This window comes from Papio anubis, unplaced genomic scaffold (genome assembly GCF_008728515.1).
Source record: "Papio anubis isolate 15944 unplaced genomic scaffold, Panubis1.0 scaffold1278, whole genome shotgun sequence".
Lineage (NCBI taxonomy): Eukaryota > Metazoa > Chordata > Mammalia > Primates > Cercopithecidae > Papio > Papio anubis.
Window position 1 is genome coordinate 1 of NW_022161223.1, and position 7,675 is coordinate 7,675.

A 7,675-nucleotide genomic window follows, 5' to 3' on the forward strand; every position below is an offset into this window, starting at 1 on the left:
GGCTCCTTGAGTCTCTCCCCAGCCAGAGTCCATTCTTTTCCCCCATGGTTTGTGGGTGAAAAGGCCCTTCAGAACCCTAAATCCACCCAGTGTATACTTGTTGCTGGGCTCCGTCATTCTAGTCAGAATCTGGGAGGATGCCACCATATGTAGAAGAGGCCATGAGGGTTTCACCTCTAACATTCTGTAGATAAGACCTGGTTATTCTGTCTCCTGTTAGCGCCTGAGTCTAAGTAGAATCAAGGCCCAGGGATTGTCATCTGCTTTGTTTATGAAATAATGCCAAGCCACAAGAAGAGCAGTGCACAAATGAGGTGTTTTGTATGTATGTGTTGAATGTGTGAAACCCAACCGTTGGAGAACCCCAGCGAGCATCTCCAGTTGTCTGTGGGCCTGTGGCTCCCTTTTCAGCACCAAGGGACCCCTCTTCTATCTGTGACAAGGAGAAAGACCAGCCAGAAGGAATCTCAGACATCCTTTACCAATGCCATGGTAGACTTGCTTTGCTGTGTATTTTTCGAAACAACGAAGGATATGAGCCACTGAGGCAGAATGCTGAGAGCTGCTTCAGTGAAGGGGAAAAGTAATAAACATGAATCACAGCACCTGCAGCAGATTTTCCAGAGTTTTAGGCTCTGGGGACCCCTTTGTTTGCCATGTCTTAGATCATTCAGTCCCCACAAGAACCCTGTGAGGTTCATCTTCTGGCTACTCCCTGTTCCAGAGGAGCCAACCGAGGCTCCGAGAGCTGCATCTTCAAGACTCAGCCAGTAGGGGACAGAGGCATCTCCATGCCTTGGAGGGGATGGACACTCACCTTCTAACCAGTAGTTCCAAAAAGTGTGGCACGGTGGTAAAGTCCCAGGAGGGGCCCAGGCAGGTGGCATAGGAGGAGATGGGTTTAGTTAGCAAGGCTGGAACCAGGGAGTCCAACAGCTTCTCCCCTGTGCCGGGCTGGAAAGTTGACATCCTGCAGATCTTATTTTCATACTGTGGGAACAAGGAGGGGCATGGGAGTCAGTGGTAACACCATGAATCACCAGAGGATCGCGATCTGGAAGTCACACCAAGAAACACCAGCCCTTCAGGGACTTGTGCATGTGGAGAACCTGATTGCCCATGGTGAAAAGGATTCTAGAGCTTTCCAGTAAAATTGTATGAGAGGATGGAGAAGTGATAAAATGATTCAGCCTTCAAGGCACCGTCACAGTGTTTGTCAGCTGTGGGGCAGTAGCCCTCTGTGTCAACAGCCTACATGAAGAGCATCATCCTACAATCCTCACAAATCACCCTCATGGTGCAGAAGAGGCATTAGACTTTTTGGATGTCAAATGTCTGCTCAGCAGCACCAGCAGGTCAGAAGGGAGCACCCTCCATGGGGAGGACTGGATGAAGAAAATTCCCTCTAGGCCACCTGAGGCTGCACTTCTGATGTCATCACATGGGGAAGGGCCTGGGAAGAGCTGTCCCTCCTCATTTTAGGGGACAGCACACCAGACAAGGGGGATATGATTGTTTTCGTTCCTTTAGCAACATAAACGTGAGTCTGGAGAAACAAGCTTTGGCCATCCAGCCCGGCCAAGTGGAAAATTCGGAAGACTCCTGAGTGGGAGAAAGTGCATCCCCAAGGCCGGATTTGCCAGGCTGACTTCGGGAAGGAAAGAAAACTTGAGTAGTTACTGAAGCTGTGAAGGTTAAGCAAATGTATCTTTGAAAGGGAAATGAAACTAGATTTCTCTGCCATCAGACAACAGACTGGCAAAAGTTGAAAAGCATGTGTTGAAATATTCAGGGGGAGGCTGCAATTCAGGGCACAGCTACCTTCAGAGGCCTGCTGGTGACCGATGTGACCAGCTGAGGCCCTTCTGGAAATCAAACTGGCTAGAGCTGTTGAAACTCGGCTATCCTCGCGTATCTTTTCACCCCAGATATCCCTTTTCCCGGGTGTCTGTCTTCCACAAGGATGGCCCCAGCAGCATATTTTATGGGTGCATTGTGTTCCCTCCCCCAAATGCTAACTGTTTCTGTTCCTCAACCCCAGAAAATGTGACTGGGTCTGGGGCACGAGTACTCTAAGAGGAGTAATTGAAGTGAAGTGAGTTCATTAGACTGGCCCCTAAATTGTAGCCATGCCTGGGTTCTTACAAGGAGAGGTGGTGAGTGCAAGGCGTTGAAGACCTGTGCTGACCGACATAGAAAGTCATCATCTCCAAAGGCAGGAGAGGGGCCCAAAGAAGTATACCCCAGGCTGACAACTTGACGTTCCGGACTTTGATCTCAGAATTGTGAGGAACCAGATTTCTGTGGTTAAGCCCTTCAGTGGCGATGCCATGTTGCAGCCCTGGCAAACTGCTCCAGCCTATTAGGACACAGGGGATTATGGTCCCTGGGAACAGGTGCCTAGAAAGGGGCTTTATCACTTGACGGGCTCCGCAGCTACAGGGAGGAGGCTGACCCCTGAACGCTGGCCTCCCACTTAAGCAATATTACAGTGAGATGTTTGAGGTGTGTAGCTCCTGCCTGATGGGGATGCAGGATGATTCTGTGAGATGACACTTTAAAAACAGATCCATAAAGCTTTACCTTCTTTTGTTTGTAAATCAATGTCCACCCCACCTTGGTATGTGTTAAGTTTTGGATTTTTAAGTCCTGCAGGAGGTCTAAGCAGGGCAGGGCAGCAGAGATGCCCTGTTGCAGAGATACACTACGGTGAGAGTTAAAATGATAACATTATAGTATGTTGCTGCAGTGTTATCACTGCCTCAATTCTTGTGTGTAACATGCTGGAGTCTCCTGGCAGCATAGCATGAAGTGAAAACAGGATGTTCCCTCATCTTCCACTCTGATAGGTGAAAGGACTTTTGCCTGTAACCGATTGCCACTGGGGACTACTGGCAGCCAAATTCCTTTGGGAGAGGACAGTGGGTCACTCCCAAGTGAAAATCACCCTAGGACAGAGCTTGGGGAGTCCCCCATATTCCATGGTAGTCCTGGGCCCACCCTAGTTTTCTGGAGTCCCTGTTTTGGGAGACCACTTCAGTGCCGTCTCACCCAGACCAGCACTGGCCATGGTTGAGGTGGCGGTGGAGCCCCTGTCCTTTTCTGAAGAGAAGATGGAGAAATGGAATCCAGCCAGCAACTCCTGCTTGATCTGCTGTGGCCAGGCTCTGCAAAGAGAGAGAGGGGCCGAGAGCGGGCAAGAGGGTGTATCCAGTGGCACCTTGCAAGCTGACCCCTGGTGGCACCCCATTGGGAGAACTCCTTCTGGTGACCCCATTCCCCAGCCTTGGGGTTTTGGCTGAGAGGCATCTGCATAAGACCCTCCAGCCAGAGAAAGGTTGGGGTCTCGGCAGATTAATTGAGATTCACATCTGAGGCAGCAAACTGTGTCCCTCCGACACTGAAGTTTCCATCCTGCCAGGCATGGTCTGGGCCACCACGGTGAACCTGAGCATACCTACCGGGCTCCAAACACCTGACAACCTGCCTGCTCCTGTCCAGGAGGCCCCTCATCTCCTGTTTCCCCTAAACATATGGGAGGGACTCGGTGCTGCCTGATCAGGCACAGCTGAGGCCCTGGCCTGGGCCGGGCCTGCCCCTGGAGCCCCTGTGTTACTTGAGGGTGCCTTCTGGCAAAGAGAATGGCCAGAAGCGTCGAGAGGTGGTGAACCAATGTGTATATTCTCAAGAAGACTCTCATTTGGCTTCTTCTGCGGCGGGGAGGTGGGCAGCACGTCGGGACTGGCTGGGAGAACATGTTGTTCTCATGAGTGTCACCCTACCAAATGAACTGGAAATGGGAGGGCTGTGTGTACAATATGGGTGCCCCTGATTACCCCAGAATTCTAGTTCTACTGGGAGTCTGTTAGCAAGGAAGTGAGGTCACATCTTGTGGAGTTCCATCCTGTAAGCACCTCCTTGCATAAGACCTACTCAAAGGCCCCTCCTGGGCTTCTGGCGCTTCGCCCTCCCCGTCAACTCCTTACCTTTCACCATTATGCAAAAGTGTGCCTTCAGCTTTTTGGGAAGACCTGGATCTAACCGGGGTCCCAGGTTTGAGGATCCAGTGCTGGGTCAAACAGCCCACTTTATCTTAGCAGTTGTGAGACCTAGAAGAGACTCCTTTACAGTGTTTGGGCTCTCCCCACCCCTTGGCCTGTGGAGTTATGCTAGCATCATAACCCTTCCTAGGGAACTCATGAGGTGTGTTTGAGATAAATCTTAAAACTCATGGTGTTGTAGTCCCTGTAGATATTGCACATGCTGAATGGAAGAACTACAAGGCGGGGTGAGAGGTAGCATGGAGGCTCACAACTCCAGTGGGCCTGGGAGCAGTTCCACAGTATGATCTCAGGAAAGGCACTTTTGTTCCAGCACCCTCGTCTTTCATGCTGCAGTACTATACAAGGTTGAAGTTAAATGAAATTCAGGACATCCTCCTGCTCTGACATTGCACCTTCCAGTGGCTTCTCATTTTATTTAGACCCAGACCCTATGCCTCATCTCAGCCTAGGGTGGGCAGCATCCACAAAGACGGCACTGAGGGCTTAGTGATTTCCTTCTGAAGGATGGAGTAGGACACAGATGGTGGAATAGCACTCCTGGTCCGGTTCAGGCTATTTCAGCAAAGAACCGTAGCCTAGGGAGCTCATCAAGAAGAGAATTGTGTTTCTCCCAGTTCTGGAGGCTGGAAGTTGGAGATCAGGGTTCCAGCCTGGTCAGGTCTTAGTATAGATACTTCTTCCCCATTCACTGAGCTTTTACAGTGCTGTCCTTTCCTTGGAGGACGGCTCAACTTCAGGAGCATGGGTGGACCTCCATTCAAAGCCCCGCTCCCACTTGTAGCTTTGTGATTGTGAGGAAGTCATAGAACATCCCTGTGCCTGTTTTCTCCTCTGAGAAATGGCGTTAGTGAGAATTGCTTCCCTTTCTAATGACACAGAGTAAAGCATGGAAAGAAGTTAACTCGGTGCCATTGGGCAGAAAGTGAGAGCCCAGCAAACCAGAGAGATCAGCTTGCCCACATCAGTGGTGAGGAGTGGGGAGAGTGGGTAAGGCTGGGGCAGGAAGCAGGCCAGCCTGCCAGAGCCCAGGAACAGGTGAAGGGCAAGAGTGAGCTCCTCACCCTGAATTCTCAGGGGACACAGGCATGCAGGGGTTGTGGGGAGCACAATCATCAGGGCTGCCCTCGTTCCCCTGGTTCCCTCCGTATCCGACGTGGTCCCAGGGCCCCTTCTCCCTGTGTTTCCTCTCTGCCCTGCTTTCTTCCTGGCTGCCCTCCTAGGACTCATTTTTGGCCCTGGTCAGGTGGAGTCTTGAGGTAACTATAGGCCTGTTAATAACTCCTCTGAGGTTCAACCCGCCATTTATTGAGCCCTCTGAGCTTAGTCATAAACCACCTCCTGCTCTGACCTGAGAGAGGGCTGGAGGGAGCTGAGAGTGCAGTGGCAGTTTTCCCTGCGGTTGCCGTTACAGGGCCCACTGGCAGGTATCTGCTGAACTCGAGCTTTGTTTTGAGTCTCTGGGGTTCTGAGGTGTGATTTTCCCTCTGAAGATCGGCTGAGCCCCCAGTGGGTGTCTTAGCCTCAGAAATGGGTCCCCCTGGCTGGGAACTCTGCTCTACCCTCACTTTCCTAGAACACCTCACACCTCGCCCTGCCCATTCCGGCTTCCGAAGCCCACATAGAGGCTCTGTAGAAATTGCTAAATACAAAAGGGCTACAAATAAGTCATAGGAAGTGTATTTATATAAGGCGGCGGCTTTCAACCATTACTATACATTTACTTCAGCAAAGGCAAAATTTAAAAATGTTAATACTCTGAGTCACCCCGCAGAGATTTGGATTTATTTGATGGGGCAGGAGACACAGGTATCTTTGGTTTGGTTTTGTTTTTTCTTTTTTGAAATGGGACCATGCAGTGTTTCTCAGGCTGTAGCGCAGTGGCACCATCTTGAGCACTGCAGCTTTGATCTGCCAGGCTGAAGGAATCCTCACTTCTTAGCCTCTCACGTAGCTGGGACTATGGGCATGCACCACCATGCCATGCTACTTTTTGTGTATTTTGTAGAGGTGGGATCTCACTGTTCCACCCAGGCTGGTCTTGAAAGCCCTACCCTCAAGCTGTCGTCCTGCCTCAGCCTCCCAGAATGCTGAATTTACAATTGTGAGCCACCGTGTCTGGCCCTGTTTCTTTTAAGAGTTCCCTTAGTGTTTCTAATGGGCATTCAAGCAAAAAAGATTTTGCTTGCAGAAGGCTCGTGGAAGACTACTGAGGCTGCATCTTCTTCACAGCCAACAGATTGTTTCCTGAAGTGTCTGCTTAGCAGTGCACAGGCTATTTATATCCTGGACTTTATGGAGCTGTTGGGTTTGGGGGCTGACTGGGGTATGAGTGTTGTCTCTGGGATCTGTCACAGCCTGGTCCTATGGGACACCCAGTCTAGGATCCTCCTTCCCAGACCACCATCCTGCCTCTCGCTACTGCTATGGCAGGAGAACAAAGGTCATGACCCCATGATCAGAGACATCCACAACAGCAATGAAGTTGAATGAGTCATGTGAGGAGGGGCGGGGCACAGCTGCTTGCTGGAAGGGTGTTGGGAAGTATTGGTCCATCAGCTGTCACATCCTCCTGTTGCTGTTGAATCCCAGTGATCCTCACTTGGAGTCTGGGTCTCAGAAGGGTGTGGCACCTGGGTTCTTGGCTGGCTGAGCTGGTGCTTTTGCAGTCCACTTTGGAGCTTTGGTTTGTGAAGCCTGACCTGAGTTGCTTCAGGAAACCTTTGTCCCTCAGGCTGCCTCCTGCTTAAGACTAGAGCCTTTGTGTGGAGATCTGGCTGGCCTCCCTAGCTCCCAGCCTGTCCTGTCCTGTTATGTCTGGGTTTGAGGTTGTGTGGAGGGGTCTCTTACCATAGAGGAGGCAGTAGCAGTCATGTGGATCAGAGGGAAGAATGGCGATCCCTGCTGGCTGTGCCCGGCCTTTGACTGGAGGAGTCTGAGAATGACCAGGCCTGGGGAGCTGTCATTCCTCAGAAACAGCATGTTTCCTCCCCTATTATGGAGTCTCTGGATGTGACCCAGAGTGTGCTGGGCCTCTTTCACTTGTGCTGGGTTTAGCTGTGTGTTTCAGGGTGGGAGGTGCGGGGGATCATCTGCTCTGAGCCAGATAAGCCTGGCGAGGACTGGGGGGCGGCCCTCGAAGAAGCCAGATCTGGTGGGAGAGTAGGCATGGATAGGGAGGGAACAGGGTCACCAGGGTTGTGTGTCACCTGTTCTCGCTCCTTGGTCTGCCCGGCAAGTGAGAACAGAGGTGGAGGCTGCTGTGGACCGTCTTTGGCTTCCTGCAAGCAGGTGTTCTTTTGGGGAGCAAGGCAGGTGGGGGACAAAGCTGGTCTCTGAGGTGTTGAGTGGTTCTTTGTATGTCGTTGTGCTTTTCCTCTCTGCCATCCCCAACAGCTCTACTGTAGCAGCCCATTGACCTAGTAAGTCACTCAGAGCATCGTGGTCCTACACATGGGTGTTACGGCCCCTTAAAGAGCCAGAGAGGGCTTAGGAGTTTCTCAGAAGACTGAGCCCAGGGTTGGAGGGTGCGAGAGTCACTGAGAACAGCCCATTTGATAAGTTGGGCAGAGGGATTGTGGGCCCTGAGTATGCCTGCCTGACCAGTGGTGACC